The sequence below is a fragment of the Lygodium microphyllum genome, chromosome 18, assembly GCF_053477565.2.
Source record: "Lygodium microphyllum isolate KBCC chromosome 18, Lygodium_microphyllum_v1.1.10, whole genome shotgun sequence".
In the NCBI taxonomy this organism is placed as follows: domain Eukaryota; kingdom Viridiplantae; phylum Streptophyta; class Polypodiopsida; order Schizaeales; family Lygodiaceae; genus Lygodium; species Lygodium microphyllum.
The window spans coordinates 21,306,556-21,327,627 of NC_141152.1; the positions used below are offsets into that span (position 1 = coordinate 21,306,556).

Here is a 21,072-nt window from a genome sequence, read left to right on the forward strand (position 1 = left end):
ATGTAGGAGAGAGAAAGAGGAGAGAGAAAGGCTAATTTTTATCTCTTTGCTCAGTGCATCATATCTTGATCCATTTATGGCAATGGAGGGCGAATAATAGAGGCATCTCAGGTCCAAGAGGATTCCTTATGCCTCAGACTCATCAGGAATCACAAAAAAATGGGGATTTGGGAGGCGCCGAAAAACTGACACCCCCCCCATGGCGTTTCATTTGTTGAGTTTGTTTCCAAGCTTAAGCTTTTAAACCCAAAGTATCTAGTTCATGACTTTTTCTTTCACACTTCCGACAAGTGGGTTTTTTAATTTTTAGGGGGCAAATGACATCCGAATCGAGATCTGCCTGAACGGGTGGTCCGTGACGTTGAAATCTACAAAGTTGGGCTCCGTCCCACTCTTCTCGGCTTCCAGATCCAGTAGAGTCACTTCACAACCCTGAACCTTGCGGGAATTAAATGGAGGATCAAGCAACCTCGAAATGGAGATCCGAGACTTGCGTTGGATTCCTGACGTCGTTTTGCATCTAGGAAAACTCCAACTTGACCATCCACCACCGTTTGATTTTCCATGAAAATAAGCACTAGTGCTTTAGGGACTTGCCGATTAAAATCGTACTGATTGTAGCTGTTGCCTTCGACGAAGTCTATTTTTCCCTTGAAATTCAAATTTTTTTGGCTATTTTTAAGCACTTCTCAGCATCAAAAATCATCCCTCATTGGCGACCACGGGATAGGGCGACTCAACCCATCATCGAATCCCACGAACAAATCTGCACATAAACACAACCACAAAGAGCATCAAGCTAATACAAAATAGATACACAACAAAACAAAACATAGCTCTCACCCTATCTCTGTCAAAACCAAGGCATGATTCCACGAGGAGTAGGTCTAGCATAATCTATCAAAAAGTCTAAAGCTAGTCACTAACCAACTGCTCCAACACAGCCAAGCTAAAAAGAACAAGCAAAGAGGTCATCCTAAGTGGTGGTCTGAACTACCTACCTAACTAAGGACAACTCAACTAGGAGCTCCGACTAGGTGAGAACTCCTATAGCTTGATCAAGAAAAAGTTTCTTTTAGCACATTGTTCTTTTAGCCTCTTATTTTCCATACTCGGGCATATAAAAAGGAGAAAGCTGAGCGTAGTGACCCAAGGAGAATAGGGCATCAGCCTCAGGTCCTATCTTAGTACCCAAGAACCTACCAAGCCCTTGCAAGGTGACACTTAATCCTTTTCTAGCACTCACTTTTATTTTCGCTCCAGCCATCATTTATTCTTATGGTTCCAGCTAGATGCCACCCCTAGGAAGACAAGGCATCGGCCCTGGGTCTGCTGACTTGTCCCCAGGAACCTACCAGGCCCTTCGCAAGGCAATGATGAACTGCTCAAAAATTTTGATGTATTTCATTTTCTATATTTTAGAGGGGTTAGAACTCCTTTTTACACACCTTCGTATATTCATATATTTTCTTTCGGATAATTAGGATTTTTTCCTTTTGGGTATTTTTAGTAGGCTTCTCTAACTGCCTCACACTAATAGGACCTCCTAGAACAACCACCTAACAAGTCCGCAGAAGAGGTACTAGAATTGCCTTCTAAAATAGGTATTTCAATGCCTAACAATGCCTTTGCAGGAGGCAATGACTACTCAAACCTTTCCCAAACATATAGAGCCTAATTTGGGACTTCATGCCTCGAGTGCCGATCCCCAACAAACAAAAGAAAGTAACCCTTACATGCACATATATTATTAATTGCTTAAGGGAAAAGACTCGGAAAGGGGATGGAACTACCTGGAATGGCCACAAGATGCTCCTTTGTAGCAAAGGCTCCCTTCAGCAACTTCATCAACCTGTATGATCCAATCACTACAACAAAAGACCATTAATTGTACCTGCACCAAACACACATGGGGCCCTCTTGGCCTAAAGAAATAGCACATTTCACTGCGAACTAGCTGGCCCTCTTGGCCTAAAGAAATCAAACATGACATGACAAAACTACTGGCCCTCTTGGCCTAAGGAAATAGATAATTAAAACCCTAAAACAACTGGCCCTCCTGGCCTAAAGAAATCAAGCAAATCAGCTCATATAGATCTCTCCTTGGAAGACGACTGATATACGAAAATACACTCCATTCCAAGGGGAAAAATAGGGCTCTTAGCCCTAAACTAAATGCATCAAGTTGTGGCCCATACCTCCTGCATATATAGCAAGAGGCATACGCATAACATGTCATCTGATCAACCTACGGGTCTAGGATAATAGTGGTAGATGGGTCTCGGCCACTCTTCGCATTACCCATATCAACCATCGTCTACCATACAACACATGGTTTGATAACATTCCCCACAAGCGACCAGGTCCCGTGTCATTATCAAGAGCGACATCCAAACTAGGACCACAGTTGAAGAAGAGGTCCTCTTCATAAGCAAATTTAGCTAAGGAATCCGCAAACCGATTCCAATAACATGGAATGAGCTAAAGAGATACACTCTCAAATTCATCAAGTAGGGTTATAGCAGGGCGATGATACATATGAAGGATGGGATTCCGAACTGTATATGTCCCATTGAGTTGATTTAAGATCAGCTGGGAATCCCCCTTTACCAACAATCACCAAATACCACCTGTCTTGAAAATATTCAGTCCCATAATCAAGGCTTTATACTTTGCCATGTTGTTAGTGAATCCTACCCCGAGATAAACTGCTAATTTCATTGCAACTCTACGTCAAGGATCTCGGATAACTACTAACCCCATATTGGGGAATATGGGAATTTCCCATAAGTTTACAACACGTGGTCAAATCTTTGGATTTGTCATAACGTGAACACTATAACTCCAAATCGAGCGCTCTATAGCTCAATAGATTCCATTTTTCAAGCGCTTTCCAATGATAGGTCACATCATATGGTTTTGAGAAACTTATGGGCATGCTATCCGGGTGCCACCTTTTTAGTATTCAAAAAATGGAAATTGGGAGATTCCCAAACTCACTAATATTGTGTTTACTCCAACACTCCCTTTTTTAATTAGGCCCCCAGGATGCTCCATCAAAGTATAACATGTACGTCCATAATGGGTTTACATAGCCAACCATCAAGAACTCCCCTATTCGTAATTATGATAGTCAAAATTAAACATATTTAGAGGATGAACCAACGGCTCCATCCCACCTTCTTCATTAAACTCAACAGGGATGCTTGTCAAAATCTGCAAACAGTGATGCCAGAAAACTTTGATCTCCCACACAAAGGTACCATCTTCTTGCTCAATCACTTTGTATTCCTTGCTCCACCACATAAGCTTCCCTTGATGATATCTTTGCTCGAGATATGGGTGCTCCAAATAAGGGATTAACTGCCCCATCATTAAGCTCTCATGCAGGTCTTAAATCAACCCCAACATAGACTTGCAATGCATTTAGCGCGTTAGCATATTCAAAAATAATAAGATTTAATCTTATTAAGATTAATCTTATTCTTAAATTCCACTCCCTGTAGATCAGCTAATAAAGCCGTGGATTTATTTTTACCTAACCGAACTATCTTGTAAGGGCCATCCCATCTAGGTTCCATCTTTCTTGCAAATAGCTCCCTACGTGCATCGTAGTATAGAATTAACTGCCCTTTCTTCAATGTATATTTCTTCACTTTTAGATCATGCAACCGCTTCATCCAACGTTTAGCCACCTCTTCGCGTAGCAGACTCTACAATTTAAGTTCATCCAAGTGGGCTATAGTCGTAAAATGCTCGAATAGGGCAACTTCATCACCCAAGGAATATTGATTGTGAATCTAATGGTTGACAACTCAATTTCTAAGGGCAAGACACACTCCTCTCCATAAACTAATTTGAATGGGATGTGGCCAGTGGCTTTCTTAAACATCGTGTTATACACGCAAACTGCCACATATAATTTTGTATCCCAGTCCCGCTTCTTTTCGGAGACTATCTTGGATAGGATACCCAGCTGCTTATTGGTACTTTCAACTTGTCCATTGGCTTGCGGATTATAGGGGGTCATCTTATTATGCTTAATTTTGCATGTTTCAATCAGGATTTTAATTACCTTGTTCAAAAAATGGGTTCCATGGTCCGATACTATTTCCTTTGGTGGACCAAAATGGTAGATGATCTACTCAAGTAGCTAACCGACAATCTCTTTTGCATTGTCATGCATCGTCACCCATGCTTCTAACCACTTTGTAAAGTAATTAGTTGCTACTATAATGTATATTTTCTGAGTAGTAGACAACGGGGTAATAGGTCCCACAAATGGAAGGGTAGCCATAATCGGCATAAGTGGACACTTCCTATTCTCTCTACTATCATGTCTTTGACATGTATCATATCTCTTGACATAGTCAAATGAATCCTAGAAGATGGACAGCCACCAATACCCAACTCTTAAAGCCTTCTGTGCCGTTAACCGCACAACAAAGTGCCCTTCACAAGTGGAGTCATGGAACTCTTCCAATCTAAATGGAACCTTGTCAGGCATCACACATCGGCCATAGATATCATCAACACCCTGCCGATATAGTGTTCCTGTGATCAAGGAAAATTTCAATGCCTGCTGTTTATATTTCCTCTTCTCCAATTTTGATAAAGTAGCTCCAGTCTCTTGCGTAGAAAGATAGTGCATTATAGCAGCATACCAAGAGGGAATAGATGCCGTATCAATCTTAAACAAAGTTTCCATATCACTTTCTTCAGCCGATACCTCTTTTGGCTCTTCGAAATCCACAAGACACTCGCAAATTCCCTGTAGCTTTGGCGGCTTTCTCTTAATCTCATAATCAAATTCCTGCAAAGTGATTAACCACTTTGCTAAACGATCAGGCGGCTGTAACTTATTCAAGAATAATCGAAGTCCTTTCGCCTTCGTATAAAAAACCACCTTCTCATAAAGAATGTAGGCTTGAGCTTTTTGGTTGCAAATACCATCGCAAGGCACAACTTCTCCATATAGGTGTAGTTAATTTCCGATATGCCCAACTTCTGACTAGCAAAAGCCATTGGAGGGTAGCACTTCTCCTCCCAAATTTGGGATAAGTAGCACAACTGATACTATACATGGTTGCTGCTGAAAATATATAGAAAATTTTGCCTCTTTTAGGTTCTTTTAAAATAGATGCTTTGCCAAGCTCCTACTTTACATCGTCAAAAGATACTTTGCAAGCATCATTCCATGCAAAGTGATAGTTAAAGGAAAATAGGTTCGTCAATGGCAACATTCTTTCTGTCAGGGCATTGATAAACCTCCAATACTACCCTACCCATGATAGAAAGCTATGCACTTCCTTTAGAGTATGCAATGGACTCATGGTGACTATGACCTTGATTTTTGAGGGTCTATTCCAATCCCTACCAAACTGACCTCATGGCCTAACAATAGCCCATAAGGCACTCCAAAGACACACTTCCGCAGGTTGAGAGCTATGCAAAATTTTCTACAACGCTCGAAACACTTCCACAAAATAATCAACTGCCTTTCTCTTACAATGTCTGCCCCCAGGTCATCAATGAATACATTCAACTCCTCTAGGGAGATGTCACCAAAGGTCTTGTCGGCTATTCTTTGCCATGAACCAGGTGCATTACATAACCCAAATGCATCACATGGTATGCAAAGGTACTTAAGACAATGAGAAATGTCATTTTCAGCTTGTCTTGCTCAGCAATCGCCATTTGGTTATACCCTACAAAGCAATCCATGAATGAATATATTTCCCTACCCGCCAATTGATCCAAAATTTGGTCAATAAATAACAATGGGTAGTAATCTTTAACAATTTGTTTATTTAGCTCTCTAAAGACTACACAAAGATGGATTTGATTATTCTTCTTCTTTCTAATCACAACTGGTGAACACCATTCAATATGCTGAACTGGGAAGATCAAACCCGCCTTCCGCAACTTCTAAAGCTCTTCAAATAGCTCGTCCCTTAGTTCAAAAGGCATACGCCTTACTTTTTGGCGTAGAGGAGGGTGGGTACCTTCCTTTACAAGAATGGTATGCACAACCAGACTGGGAGGAATACCCCTAAGTTTTTCATAGCTCCAAGCAAAGATGTCGCGGAACTCCTGAATTAAGGACACATAGTCCTCTCTCTCTTCCGAACTGAGCATGGAACCTAATTTGATTGGCCGCGAATCATTAGGCATTCCAAGGTCCAACTCAATAACTTCTGCATCTCTTATTTGATCTTGAGGCTCTATTGGCTCATTCAAGGTTATCTGATAAATATCCTCTATAGTGGACCCTTCTTAGATCTATCGCTCGATGATGGCTCACTACAAGATGGATCATCTATTGTTTCTAGTTTAGTGGAGGATAATGGAGCTCTCTCACTCTGAGGAGACGCAGGGTAAGCATCCACTATTACATGATGGGCACCTCGACCTAGAATCACTCGACTAGTGGGTATATCGACTTGACAGTCTGTCCGTAGAATCCATGGCCTGCCTAGCAAAACTCGATAGCTAGGACGTCCTGCAAACCTTATCACCCTAAAGTCCAGATAGCATTCCACGCTTGCAACTGTAACGTGGAATTTAGTGATGCAACCTTCCAATTGTCTGAGACTATCATTAGCCATCCTAAGAAGTGTGGAGCCATCTTTTTGGATCTCTAGACCTAACCTCTCCATCAAATCTGAACTCATGATATCGACGGAGGATCTAGTGTCCACGATAGCATGCTCCACTAATATTTCATCCACATACGCTGGAACCCTAGGGTAATGCTCAACATGATCGAACCAATCTTCTCCAACTCTAGTTATGCCCAAAGGTTCTACAATATACCCTATACGCAGGATTTTCTTGAATTCCTTGCGTACTCTTGGAGAAAGTTTAGTCAATTGTAGGAGATTTATGTCTGGTTTAACTTCACAAAGAGAACTTGCTAGGTCAAAGTTGTGGTACTTAGCCAAAGTTCTCTTCTTGTGCCAAACCATTCTCTCCTTTGGTCTTTCAGTTGGCTTTGGTGTCTCTTTTTTAGCCTTTACCATCTATCTTGGCAATCCTTTATCCTTCTCAGGATCAACTTTACTACCGATAGGTCTTAAAGGTCCACCTTCCATATCAGGATTCCCTCCCATCTTGCTTAGGTTTTCCCTCAACAGGTTTTACAATTCCTTTGTCACCCTCTTTGATCTTTTGACCTCTTGTTACGGCTCATAGATCAGAAGTTTCAACATCATTGACATGTATGGCCTCAATAAGGCTGACTCCACTGCCATGAGGCAACTCCTCTACAGTAGCCTTTCCTCATTGCAGTATTTGTCTTGGTCCCTCATCTTGCTGGAGATTATTCCCTTGTGCACGATGGTTAACTAGACCTGGTTGTTTACTCCCTTGTTGGAGAGAACTGATCTTACTCCAACAAGTAGCAGCTAAGTGGCCAGACTTTACACAAATATCGCATTTGACATTCGGGCAATTCCTAGGGAAATGTTGGCCACCACACCACTTACAGCTGAATATTGAGGGGGCACCCTCCTCAGAGCGTCAACTCCCTATCAAATTCTGCTGCTTCTTAAGAAAATTGGCATCCACAACTATTTTTCTGTATTGTTCAGAAATCATATTGGTATACTGCTTCATCATGTCCTTAACTTTGCCAAGGACATTAGAGGCACTCGACTCATAGCCGTGATCATCTATCTGTCGTTGCGATTTGATATTGCAATTTTGCCAAGGATATTGCAATTTTGCAGGCACCGGAATGGGAATATAAGTATTAAGTTTGCGAAGAACTTGCTTTAGTTTCTTGGCATAAGTCTGGACATTCTCATTTGGCTCTTGGCGTGTTACATTCAAGACATGCAACCAATATTGTCCACCCTTCCTATTAGGATCAAACTATCTACACGAAAAGCTGTAAAGAATTGGGCACTGCTAGTTATGTTGCCGGCTTCTAGACCGTGATACCATACTGCCGCTCTTCCTATAATATATTAAATATATAAAGACAAAAAAAACTTGTGCCTTCATGGCGGCACATGTGCTGTAGCCGTGATGCCACGAACCAATAGGGGATAAAGGGGGGGGGCCAGCAAGCTCCTCGCTGGAGCTTGCTCAAGCCCCTCGCCATGCATACTGACAGGCAAGGGGAGGAGGATTCCCTCCCCTCCCCTATTTAAAGAGGGAGGGCCACACGGTTGAGGGGAGAAAGAGGAGAAGAAGATACTCGCCGCCCTGCTCGATTTATGCCGTCTGATGCTGCCGCCACCAACCGCCGCCGTTGCCGCTTATCACCTCCAGCTTCCCTCTCCACAACGCCACCATCAGACTTCTCATTTCCCCCCGGCCAGATTGTCTTTCCCCCCCTCCTGCCACGTGATAAAGGAAGCTTCCTTGTAGAAGCTTCCTAAGGGGGGGCTAATCAAGCCCCCATTCACCCCCCTCATATCCCTTCCTGTGCTTTTTCATTCCCCCTCCCCCGGGTTTTTAAAACCCTCAAGTTCCCCTTCTTATACCCTTTCATTCCCTCGCGGTTCTAACCTTTAGAAACCCTTTGCCCCCCTAGCAACCCTCGAAAGCCACCTTAGCCCAAATTCCCTTGACCTCCAAAAACCCTTAATCCCCGTGCCGAAATCCATAAGTCCCATCTTTCTTTGAAACCCCGTGTTTTACCCCTCATATTTCTTTACTTCATACACCCCTAAGCTTTTTTTTAAACCCCGTGTCCCCTTTCTACTTATACACCTTTTCCCCCATATTGTAAACCCTTATATTATCTTTCAAATTTTCCTTTGGGTTTGAAAAAAAACCCCTAAGTCCTTTCACTCCAAAACCAAAGATCTTGCAAGGGCTTTCATAGATGTTGTGAAGCCACATTCACACATAACTTTTTCCACCGTGATTATATCCTATAGACCCTTTTTCTCTTAAGCTTTATAAACCTTTCCCTCTTCGAAGAAGCTAAGATTTTAGAGGTCTTATTATCCCTTCTCATGGTCAACTTTTTGAATGACTTCTTGCCTCGAGAGAGAGACGGTGGAAATCTGAAAGAAAGAGTAAAAGCTACCTTTACGTTCGAACTGCAATGCCACCTAAGAAAGTTCAAGGAGTAGCTGCGGGAGGGTCATCTCCCGGTATACATGTGGATATGTCACCCCAAAACCAGGTTTTTCCTTCTTTGTTTTATATCGGGTTTTTAGTCAAATCATATAAACCCGATATATTTACAATGAAGGAGTTCAGTTTAATTGAGCAAATGATAATGTACAGAACGTAGTTTCCTTCGAATAGCATCATGCATTTATAACGAATTACGAATAAGATTATCTATTTACTATAGTAGTTTATTTCAGTTAAATTCCTGAAGGTATAAAAGCTGCATCTTGCACCATTAACCCTATTATTTTTGCAACGAGTCATTCATGAAAGGTTTTTTTTACGTTGCTCAAATAACTAGGAAGTTATCATTGCTAATTGCATATCTTGGCAAGGAAAAGAATGTTAATTGGCATAAGTTTCGTTTGCAAGGAAAAAGGAAGATTAAATTGAATTTACCCACCACAAAGCAATAAAGTTTAGGACTGAAAAATCAATTGTCACAAGGATAACAAATCGTGCCGAGGTGATCAATATTTCCTTCCAAAAGATAACCAAATCAATCTAAATTTAGAAATACCATGCCGCAAGATATGCCTTGGGAATGATTTAAAGACCAAAGAAATGTTTATACCTTAAGCACTTGACTACCTTCCCTGATTGTAGGGTCAATTAATTTCGTAAAGGTAAAAGAACTAGGGTTGTCCCTGTGGTTCTTAAAAAGAGACCCTAGGTCCGACATACGTTAGGTTAAAGAATCTAAAACGGATTATTTCATCGCAGGACTTGCGCAGAAAGTACGAAGTCATTTAGTCTTGTGATTGATTCACAAGGAGAAAGGGTAAATACCCTCAACAAGGATGCTAGATCCTTACGCAAGTTATCTTGCAAAAGGACGTATTCTTGGATATCCTTCTAAATAAGAAAAGTTATAAACCAGAAACTAAAGTATCTAATGAACTTTAGGGTTGACCAAGTTGGGTTAATAAGGTACGCCCTAACCCGGAATATAAAGGATCTCACCAAGTTACAAGACACCTTGGAAATGAGTGCTGATACACTCAAAAGGAAAGAATAATTCCTTAGCAGTTTGCCAAACAACACGGTCGATTAATGGAAATGTTTGTGCTTGCTAGAGATTTTAGAGCATTGTTTGATTTATGAATTACAAATTAAACAAATACCTATACTTCAGGTTGAAGGCCTGAAGGGAGAGGCAGTTTCAGTTACCCATGATTGCCTACCTGACCCTAACGAAGGGGGTTGTTGACCGCACCGAGAACGTGGACCGAACCCGCCACGAGAGGTCTCTCTATTGAGCTCAACTTGGAGCAGGAGGACGCTTGGGTGCCAGGGGGGCTCTGCCCGTAAATCCCTCGCATTCGGGGTCCTGCACAAGAGGCTAACGTGACTCGGGATTGGATCTCGAGGCCCGTATACTAGTCTACAGGCGGAAGCTTGGAATAGTGATCCCTGTGGATTACTAGGTAGCCTTCGGGCAGATTATGGACAAGCCTACAGGCGGAACTCCTTGTATTTCAAAGATAAAAATAATGTTACGTAATAAAGAACGTGTTTGATATTGTTTTTCTATGTCACGTGATAAGATTACGTGAAGGAACTAGTACTTAATGGTTTAATTAAAGAAGCTGGTTGTTACATGTCAAATTAATGTGTTAGATAATTACATAACTAAAACAAACCGAGGAAAGTGCGGAGGATGGGCCATAGGAGTGTCCTGCGGTTGGGTGGTCCCGGTTAGCCGAAAACTTTTCTCAAAAATCTCGAAGAACAGCGGGATGATCGTCAAAATGAATAGCGAAAGCGATGACCTAGAGTTATGTCTTACTTGATTTACGCTGTTTTAGGGGAACGGAATGGGACTATGCCTTATGGCAGAGAGGTTGAGTTTTGCATCCCTCTCGTTTCCCATTCTCCTTGAACCAAGTGCAGGGTGAATCCGCTTCGGACTTAGTGTTTCTGCGTAAAGTAGTTCGCTCGGGTCCGACGCTAGTTGCTGTTAGTTAATGACCAATCAGGAAAATCCTAATTCCGGTCGATCCTAAGTGGGAATGGCCAGGATACTTCCGCTACGTGGCAGACGCGGGAAGACCTAGATCGTAAATCCCGTAACATTCCATGGGAGTGCCGTGCAGAGCTTTCTAGACATCCTTTCCGATGGACTGCTAAGACGTGTCCTGGATGGTACTAAGAGGACACGTTACAGTTGGTATCAGAGCCGACCAATAACGGAATTGCTTTTTTAAAATCTCAATTAAATGAAGTAAAGAAATTGTTGTTGTCCACACATTTCCTTACCTTGAATGTTGTCTTGCAGAGTTACGAAGCGTGGAACAATTTTTTGGTATTTCGAGTCATGTTTATGACTGCAATGCATTCTCTGCTTTTTAGACAAAGAATTGGGATGATGAACATCTTAGAGCAGATCTATAATCCATCACCTTTGTACATGGAACGAAGATGGACGGGTGCTTTAGGAATCTATTATATAGCCGCCCACCGGTTTGCTTATCTACAGACCAACCTAAAAAGGATCAAATGGTTGGAAGACTTGAAGGTCGTGAAGCTGTTCATTTTTGTGGAAGCTCACGTAAATTTGACATTACATATTCAAGATCGGAGGGTTGAAATGAACTCATATGTATATGAGGAAGTAACCCGTGTAATCCCCGCCAATAGGATTAAAGTGTTGGGCCGCCATGAGAAGTATGGATTCCAACGGAAAGAATATCCTGAACTTACAACGACTTATCGATTCCTGAAGATCCATGACCTGAACCCTACTATTACACAGTTCCTGTAGACAAATGCAATACAATGTTGTTCTCCCCAAACTGAATGTAACGATTGGCTTATCATTACATGAAATGTTGTATTCAAAAGGGCTATGCCCATGTAAATACAAATAAAGACTTCTTTTTATCAATATCTGGCTGTGCATAAGAGTTGTTAAAAAGTTAAGTAGCTACATTGTTTACGAGATAGCTGAACTAAAAATGAAAGATAAGCTAACATCGATTATCATATAATAACGTTAAGAAAACCTTTATTCAGGCACAACCCCAGGTACAAGTTCCAAATTCGCCTCCTACATCAAGTACTGCTATGATCCAGGAGAAGAAGTTCCTCCTCAAGCAGATAAAGCCACCCAAGTTTGACGAGAGAGGCAGGTTTCTTTAGGCTGATGCTGAAATTTGGATTGAATCCATGGAGGATTACTTTGAAGCAGCCGGTACTACACCTGCCAATCAGGCTATGCTCGCAAGTTAAAGCTCACCGGTGAAGCCAGACTTTGGTGGAAGCAATGGTGCAGGGATCAAGGGATTTCAGAGGGATCCGTTACCTGGGAGAAGTTGAAGAAAGCCGTGCAGGGAAGATAGTTACCACCTGCATATCGCACGTAGAAAATGAATGAGTTTTACGAGCTAAAACAGCTAGGACTCACTCTTGACGCATACTACTCTAAATTCGTCTCACTTTTAAAGTATGCACCACAGATGGACATGACACAGCAGGTGTCCAAATTTTGTGCGGGCTTAAATCCACCAGTAAATACCCGTCTCGAATCTATGAGTCCATCAGATCTTCAAGATGCACTCATTCAAGCGGCGCCTATAGTTCAGGAGGTGCAAGCTAAAACAAGGGGTAACAAAACTTGGTCTTATAGTGACCCGAACAGAGGTGCATTCAGACCTCAAATGAAGAGAGTTCAAGGTCATAATCAAGGACAAAGAAAGAAAGCAAGGACAAATAATGTCAACAACTTTGTTCCTACTCAATGTAATGGCCGAAACCTCCGTTGTTTCCGCTGCAACAAACCCGGTCACTTCAAGAGGCAATGTCCCAAGCTCAGCGGAGGACATCGCCAAACGCCTTTCCAAGGAGTAGGCCGTGGTCAAGGAGCCGCTACTCGAGGAAGAGGAAGAACCGCCTGCATTGCTAATAGGCAAAAATAAGAAGAAGAAGAAGAGGAAGATCCGATCATGGAAGCAGAATTCGAAAGAGCGACAATCCATGCCGCTTTACATAAGAAAGGGCCGAATCGCCAGTTCTCAGTGATTCAGACACCGTCGGACTATCAAGGTAAACGTTTCAAAACCTTGATTGATTGTGGCAGTACACATTCCTTTATCTCACCAGCATGTGCAAAAAGATTAGAAATAGCCATAGTAGAAGCACCTACCCTGCTTGTGGAATTGGCAAATGGTCGTGAGGTAACTTGTACCAGGCAAACTGCTAAGGTGGAATTCTTTCTGGGAGGAAAGAAGACTTCAGTCAAATTCAGAGTCATGAATTTAGGTATCCATGAGTGTCTACTCGGGATGGATTGGCTTAAGCCCAACAATGCCCACATTCACTATGGAAAGGGTCAAGTTTCCTTTCGAAACTCTAAAAGGGAATTTGTCACAACTCAAGGTGAGGCAAGAGTGCCAAGAATCCAATTGGCCAAAATATCTCGGATCATAAAAGGAGTCAGAAAAGGATTACCCGTTTACTTGATCAAACTCAACAAGTTAGATCAAAAGCAAGAGTCTCATGAAGGGCCTTCTTGGCTAAAGGAATACGCTGATGTATTCCCTGAAGAATTGACCGAACTTCTGCCTCAAAGAGAGGTAGATCATGAGATTAGGTTAGTACCTAGAGTAGCACCAATTGCAAAGAGACCCTATAGAATGTCCATACCGAAAGCAATAGAGTTGAAGGAACAACTCAAGCAACTGTTAGATCAGGGCTACATCTAGCCTAGAAATTCACCGTGGGGAGCTCTAGTACTATTCCAGAAAAAGAAAGATGGGACACTTCGACTATGTATTGATTACCGAGGGTTGAATCAATCAACAGTCAAGAACAAATATCCTATTCCTAGAATAGATGAGCTTCTTGATCGTCTTCAGGGTGCAAAGATCTTTTCCAAGATTGATCTCAGGTCAGGTTACTATCAGATAAGGATCAAGGAAGAAGATATCCCAAAGACGGCATTCAATACAAGATATGGGCACTTTGAGTTCTTGGTTATGTCATCCGGGCTTACGAATGCACCTGCTACCTTCAATAGATTAATGCAGGACATTTTTAGGCCATATCTTGATGATTTCGTGCTTGTCTTCTTCGATGACAATTTAGTCTATTCTAAACATGAAAAAGATCATGAACCTCAACTTCGAATTATCCTTGAGACAATGAGGTCACGTAAGCTGTATGCAAAAATGAAGAAGTGTGCATTCTTCAAGCGTCAGATTGAATATCTGGGATTCATAGTATCATCAGAAGGAATATCAGTAGACCCAGCCAAGGTCAGAGATGTGCTTGAATGGCCAATACCAGTATCCGTTGTCGTGATGCTGCGCATCCGAGTCGTATACACCTCCATTTCTTTTGTTGTGCATTTGTGTTAATCTCCGCGTGTGATTCATTGTTTGTGTGATGCATTTTAATAATCCGCATCCAATGTATATATTCCCTTAGTGCATGTGCATGATTTTGTTTGGTTGCATGATGTGTCACCATTGCTCCTTTCTTACTGAAATCCTCATGAGAGATTGATAATATCTAAACTGTCAGAGGCTGTCATAGAGGTTGATCAGGTTGCGAGGAGGATGAATTCTGTCAATAGGACTGAAATGCTGATTGCAAAGAGATGTCAGACGTCAGATGTTGTGGAAAATCACTACGTCAGAAGCAAGGAGATGAACAGAGGATATTGCAAGAGCCGCAACTGCAACGCGATGAGTGGATCATGCTTCTGCATACAGTGGTGCTGTACGAGCATTTCTGTCCACTTCTGGATCAACCGCCCATGGATGGGGTTCTGCTGAAACTGGGGTAACCATAAAAGGCTCAGCACGTAGGAGACTTAAGTCAAGCTGGTGTGAAGATGCTAATTGGGGGAGTTCTAAGGAAAGAGAAAGCTAAGAAAAGAGGAAGTCAAAAACGGGAAGATTGGAAACTAAAGATAGAGGGAAAATTTTCGAGAAGCAGGGATTAGAGGGAAAAAGGAGGGGAATTTCGGACGGGACTGGGGAGGATCAGAGTGCTGGATTGGAGGCGAAAGGGGGGGGAAAAAGGATTCGAATGGAGGAGAGGAAACACTGTCATGCTGATATTGGATTGGATTGAAGAGGGGAAGATGAGCATCGAGGAGAACTAGGCAATGGTGATGCTCGCCCAGGGTGCCCTGTGAACACTGGAGCCTCTGCAGTCCCACTCGACTCGCCGCCCGCTGGGTTTCAAGTCTTCATTATGCGGAGAGAAAATGGAGTTCGAGCTCGCCAAACCGGATCAATGCCGCCGCAAGTGTGTGACTTGTGCATCGGCGTCCTTCCAGCACATAACTAAGCAGATTTGGCAGGCATTGCGTTAACAGACATGGGCTGCTCTCAAACAAAGTGAAGCGCGATGACTTGCACGTAGCCGATTACATCTACTCCTGGCGTGCCTACTACAGCTACGCACATCACGGCATTTATGTTGTTGGATGGCAAGGTCATTGATTGGATTCGGAAGCCAAGGTCTGGCAATCTCTTGGTCAAAGCAAGGATCAGATTGACAATGAAGAACAGAATTCGAATAGGTGGGGGCTCTCAGTCTGTCGGAGTCTAGGAGAGTAATAAAAGGCTCTGTCTGCGAGAGAAGAACGGGCTTCAGATGGGAGAAAAGAGAGCGTTGCCTTCAGCAACATCGACAAGCGAGCACAACATGAGCACCCCCTCGTCTCAGAGCCTTGGAAGAGTCGCCATCAATCGCTTGCAAAGGGAAATAGCAGACTGGCAGAACAACACTCCCACGGGATTCAGGCTTAACCCGACAGATGACTTGCAGAGATGAACCATAGAATTCTCAGGGGCTGCTGGTACATTCTATGAAGGCGAGCAGTTCCAGTTGCTTATTGAGTTCCTTGAGAAGTATCCATTGGATTCTCCTCAAGTCGTCTTCACAGGCAATCCTCCAATTCACCCCCATATATACAGCAATGGACACATTTGTCTTGATATTCTGTATGATTCCTGGTCCCCTGCAATGACCGTGAATTCTGTTTGCATCAGCATCTTGTCTATGTTATCAAGTGCCACAGAAAAGGAAAGGCCTGCAGATAATGATAGGTATGTTAAGAACTGCCGTAAAGGAGAGTCACCCAAGCTTACCTCATGGGAATACCATGATGACAAGGCCTGATTCAACTGAAGATTCTAAACCAGCAACATTGGAGTTTGCAGGTTGCATTGCAGTTTCTGGATGTCATATAAAGCTGCGCTCTTTCCACTCAACTCTCCATTCCTTTTATTGTATAAGTTGCTCAACAGCTTTTGGTTCTGTACATCTGTTTATAAGAACTGTAAGGCTTTTTGCTGTAGCTTGTCACATCAGGTCTTGAGCAACTCAAAGCAGACTTGAATCAAAAGAATGTATAATGGGGTGTATATTTGTGAGAGAACGCTTAACTTCTGAACAAAGCTTAATAGATTGACTCTATGTAGGAGTTTGAGGTACAGGCAATTGAAATACATGTTTCAGGTATTATGATTGTGTATAGGAAGCTTACATGGAGATTGTGGGAAAGATCAATATCTGATATAGAAACTATTGGCTTTCAAAGACACTGAATATTGTATTAGTGCCAAGGATTCAAGGTGTTGGCCATTGAGTAGTCGAGGAGGTGATCGGTATAGGCAATATAGTTCTTTGCTTTTGATGACATCCAACATTTGAGTTCTTCTTGTTAGCCTCATTTCTTGCTGTACCTTGAACCCCGTGTTCTGCAGCTCTTGCACGATCTCTCTGACACCGTCAAAGAGATACATAGCTTTCTTGGATCGACAGGATGGTATAGGGTCTTCATCAAAAACTATGCTTTGATTGCAGCACCTCTTACAGACTTACTAAAGAAGCAGACTTCCATTACATGGTCAACTTCCGAACAAAATAGCTTCGACAGATTGAAGCAAAGTTTAGTATCAGCACCTATTCTAAAACTTCCTGACCTCAATAAGGAGTTCGAGGTAGTAACTAATGCTAGAATTCTTGCCTTGGGGTGTGTACTTATGCAGGAAGGTCATCCAGTAGCATACTCTTCAAGGAAATTGAAGAGTCATGAAAAGAATTATGCCACGCATGATCTGGAATTACTAGCTGTCATCCATGCTCTAAAGCTTTGGAGACACTACCTGTTGGGTAACAAGTTTACTCTAGTAACCAATCATAAGAGTCTCAAATGGATTTTTACCTAGAACAAGCTCAACACGAGGCAACGTCAGTAGATTGAAGTGTTGGAGGAATATGATTTTGAGATCAAGTACCGACCAGGGAAAGAGAATGTAGTTGCCGATGCACTTAGTCGCAAGGCATTCCTAAATTCCCTAATCTTGTAGAATCCATCAACGGCCAGATCTCTGGCTACAAAAGTATCTATGCCAAACAACCCTATACTTGAATTAGCTAGAGAGGAAGCATGCCATGATTTGGCCTACCAAACAATGCTAAAGGAAATATCTACCAAGGAGCAGAATCAAAAGTTGCAAGCTAAGTATCAAGAATTTTCCATTGATAATGGACTTGTCTACTACAGAACCAGGTTGTGTATACCATCAAGCCAGTCACTTAAGCAGAAGATAATGTGGGAAGCTCATGATTCCCCTTTCGCAGGACATCCTGGCTATGCTAAGACTCTTAATGCAATTAGGAAGAGCTACCATTGGGAGAGGCTTAAAGGTGACTCAAATATGTCACTGAGTGTTTGTCTTGCCAACGTATCAAAGCCGAACATGTCATGATGCCAGGGAAACTGCAACCGCTTGACATCCCCCAAATGAAATGGGAATTCATCAATATGGATTTTGTTGTAGGCTTACCCCAAGTCCAGGGAGGGTACAACTCCATCATGGTTGTAGTTGACATGCTTACCAAGGTTGCACACCTGATTCCAGTAAAGACAAACTATAAAGCCTTCAACATTGCAAGATTGCTTATCAAAGAGATATTCAAGCTACATGGTTTACCCAGAAGAATCATTAGTGATCGAGATTCTCTCTTCACATCACACTTCTGGAGAGCTATCTTTGAAGCTATTGGGACTCAACTCTGTTTAAGCACCGCCTACCATCCCCAAATGGATGGCCAAACAGAGTGAGTAAATCAAGTCGTCGAGGATATGCTTAGGGCATACTGCTCTCAAGAGCCCAAGAAGTGGATTCAATACTTACCTTTGGTAGAGTTTGCCTACAATGCTTCTTACCAACAAAGCATTCAGATGACCCCTTTCCAAGCATTGTATGGTCATGATTGTCGAAGTCCCCTAAACTTTTCTGATCCAACCCTAAGGGTTGAAGTGTCAAGATAGATGTTGGAAGACATGGATGATCAAATAAAGTCAATAAGACAAGACATACAAGCGGCCAAGGATAGACAAAAGGTATACGCAGATTTGAAGCGTAAAGAAAGAGTCTTCGAAGAAGGAGACATGGTCTTCATTCACGTATGCCCTAAAAAGAGTTCTCTATCCCTAGGAGATTGCAAGAAGCTAAGTCCAAGGTATTGTGGGCCATACAAAATCCTCAAATGCCTAGGACCCAATGCTTATAGATTGCAACTCCCTGAGAACCTAAAGGTTCACAATGTATTCCATATCAGCCTATTGAAAAAATATGTACCCAACCCTAACCATGTACTTGATGACCAACAAATTGTAATGCCTTGTCAAGGAGTCCTTGAACTAAGGCCGTATAGGATCTTAGATGTTAGGGAGAGATAGTTAAGATCCATAACCTTGAGAGAATGCCTCGTCTAGTGGAAAGATTATCCCAAAGAGGATGCCACCTGGGTAGATGAAGGCACTCTCAACCATCAATATCCCCAGTTTCCCTCGAGATGAGGACATCTCGATTCTTCTAAGGGGGAGAGAATGTAATATATTAAATATATAAAAACAAAAAAATATTGCGCCTTCATGGCGGCGCATGTGCTATAGCTGTGACGCCGCGAACCGATAGGGGATAGAGGGGGGGACCAGCAAGCTCCTCACTGGAGCTCTCTCAGGCCCCTCGCCATGCATACTGATAGGAAAGGAGAGGAGGATTCCCTCCCCTCCCCTATTTAAAGAGGGAGGGCCGCACGGTTGAGGGGAGAAAGAGGAGAAGAAGATACTTGCCGCACTGCTCGATTTTTGCTGTCTGATGCTGCCGCCACCAGCCACCGCTGCCGCCTATCACCTCCAGCTTCCCTCTCCACAGCACCACCGTCAGACTTCTCATTTCCCCCCCGCCAGATTGTCTTTCCCCCCCTCCTACCACGTGATAAAGGAAGCTTCCTTGTAGAAGCTTCCTAAGGGGGGGCTAATCAAGCCCCCATTCACCCCCCTCATATCCCTTCCTGTGCTTTTTCATTCCCCCTCCCCTGGGTTTTTAAAACCCTCAAGTTTCCCTTCTTATACCCTTTCATTCCCTCGCGGTTCTAACCTTTAGAAACCCTTTGCCCCCCTAGCAACCCTCGAAAGCCACCTTAGCCCAAATTCCCTTGACCTCCAAAAACCCTTAATCCCCATGCCGAAATCCATAAGTCCCATCTTTCTTTGAAACCCCGTGTTTTACCCCTCATATTTCTTTACTTCATACACCCCTAAGCGTTTTTTTAAACCCCGTGTCCCCTTTCTACTTATACGCCTTTTCCCCCATACTGTAAACCCTTATATTATCTTTCAAATTTTCCTTTGGGTTTGAAAAAAAACCCCTAAGTCCTTTCACTCCAGTACCAAAGATCTCCCAAGGGCTTTCATAGATGTTGTGAAGCCACATTCACACATAACTTTTTCCACCGTGATTATATCCTATAGACCCTTTTTCTCTTAAGCTTTATAAACCTTTCCCTCTTCAAAGAAGCTAAGATTTTAGAGGTCTTATTATCCCTTCTCGTGGTCAACTTTTTGAATGACTTCTTGCCTCGAGAGAGAGACGGTGGAAATCTGAAAGAAAGAGTAAAAGCTACCTTTACGTTCGAACTGCGATGCCACCTAAGAAAGTTCAAGGAGTAGCTGCGGGAGGGTCATCTCCCGGTATACATGTGGATATCTCACCCCAAAACCAGGTTTTTCCTTCTTTGTTTTATATCGGGTTTTTAGTCAAATCATGTAAACCCGATATATTTACAATGAAGGAGTTCAGTTTAATTGAGCAAATGATAATGTATAGAACGTAGTTTCCTTCGAATAGCATCATGCATTTATAACGAATTACGAATAAGATTATCTATTTACTATAGTAGTTTATTTCAGTTTAATTCCTAAAGGTATAAAAGCTGCATCTTGCACCATTAACCCTATTATTTTTGCAACGAGTCATTCATGAAAGGTTTTTTTTACGTTGCTCAAATAACTAGGAAGTTATCATTGCTAATTGCATATCTTGGCAAGGAAAAGAATGTTAATTGGCATAAGTTTCGTTTGCAAGGAAAAAGGAAGATTAAATTGAATTTACCTACCACAAAGCAATAAAGTTTAGGACTGAAAAATCAATTGTCACAAGGATAACAAATCGTGCCGAGGTGATCAATATTTCCTTCCAAAAGATAACCAAATCAATCTAAATTTAGAAATACCATGCCGCAAGATATGCCTTGGGAATGATTTAAAGACCAAAGAAACGTTTATATCTTAAGCACTTGACTACCTTCCCTGATTGTAGGGTCAATTAATTTCGTAAAGGTAAAAGAACTAGGGTTGTCCCTGTGGTTCTTAAAAAGAGACCCCAGGTCCCAGGTTAAAGAATCTAAAACGGATTATTTCATCGCAGGACTTGCGCAGCAAGTACGAAGTCATTTAGTCTTGTGATTGATTCACAAGGAGAAAGGGTAAATACCCTCAACAAGGATGCCAGATCCTTATGCAAGTTATCTTGCAAAAGGACGTATTCTTGGATATCCTTCTAAATAAGGAAAGTTATAAACCAGAAACTAAAGTATCTAATGAACTTTAGGGTTGACCAAGTTGGGTTA

General features: G+C 42.3%; 1 pseudogene; it reads left to right on the forward strand.

Moving 5' to 3' along the window:
* Positions 1-15,789: 15,789 nt before the first annotated feature.
* On the forward strand, positions 15,790-16,534 carry LOC148020661 (ubiquitin-conjugating enzyme 15 pseudogene; annotated as a pseudogene).
* The last annotated feature ends 4,538 nt before the right edge of the window (positions 16,535-21,072 follow it).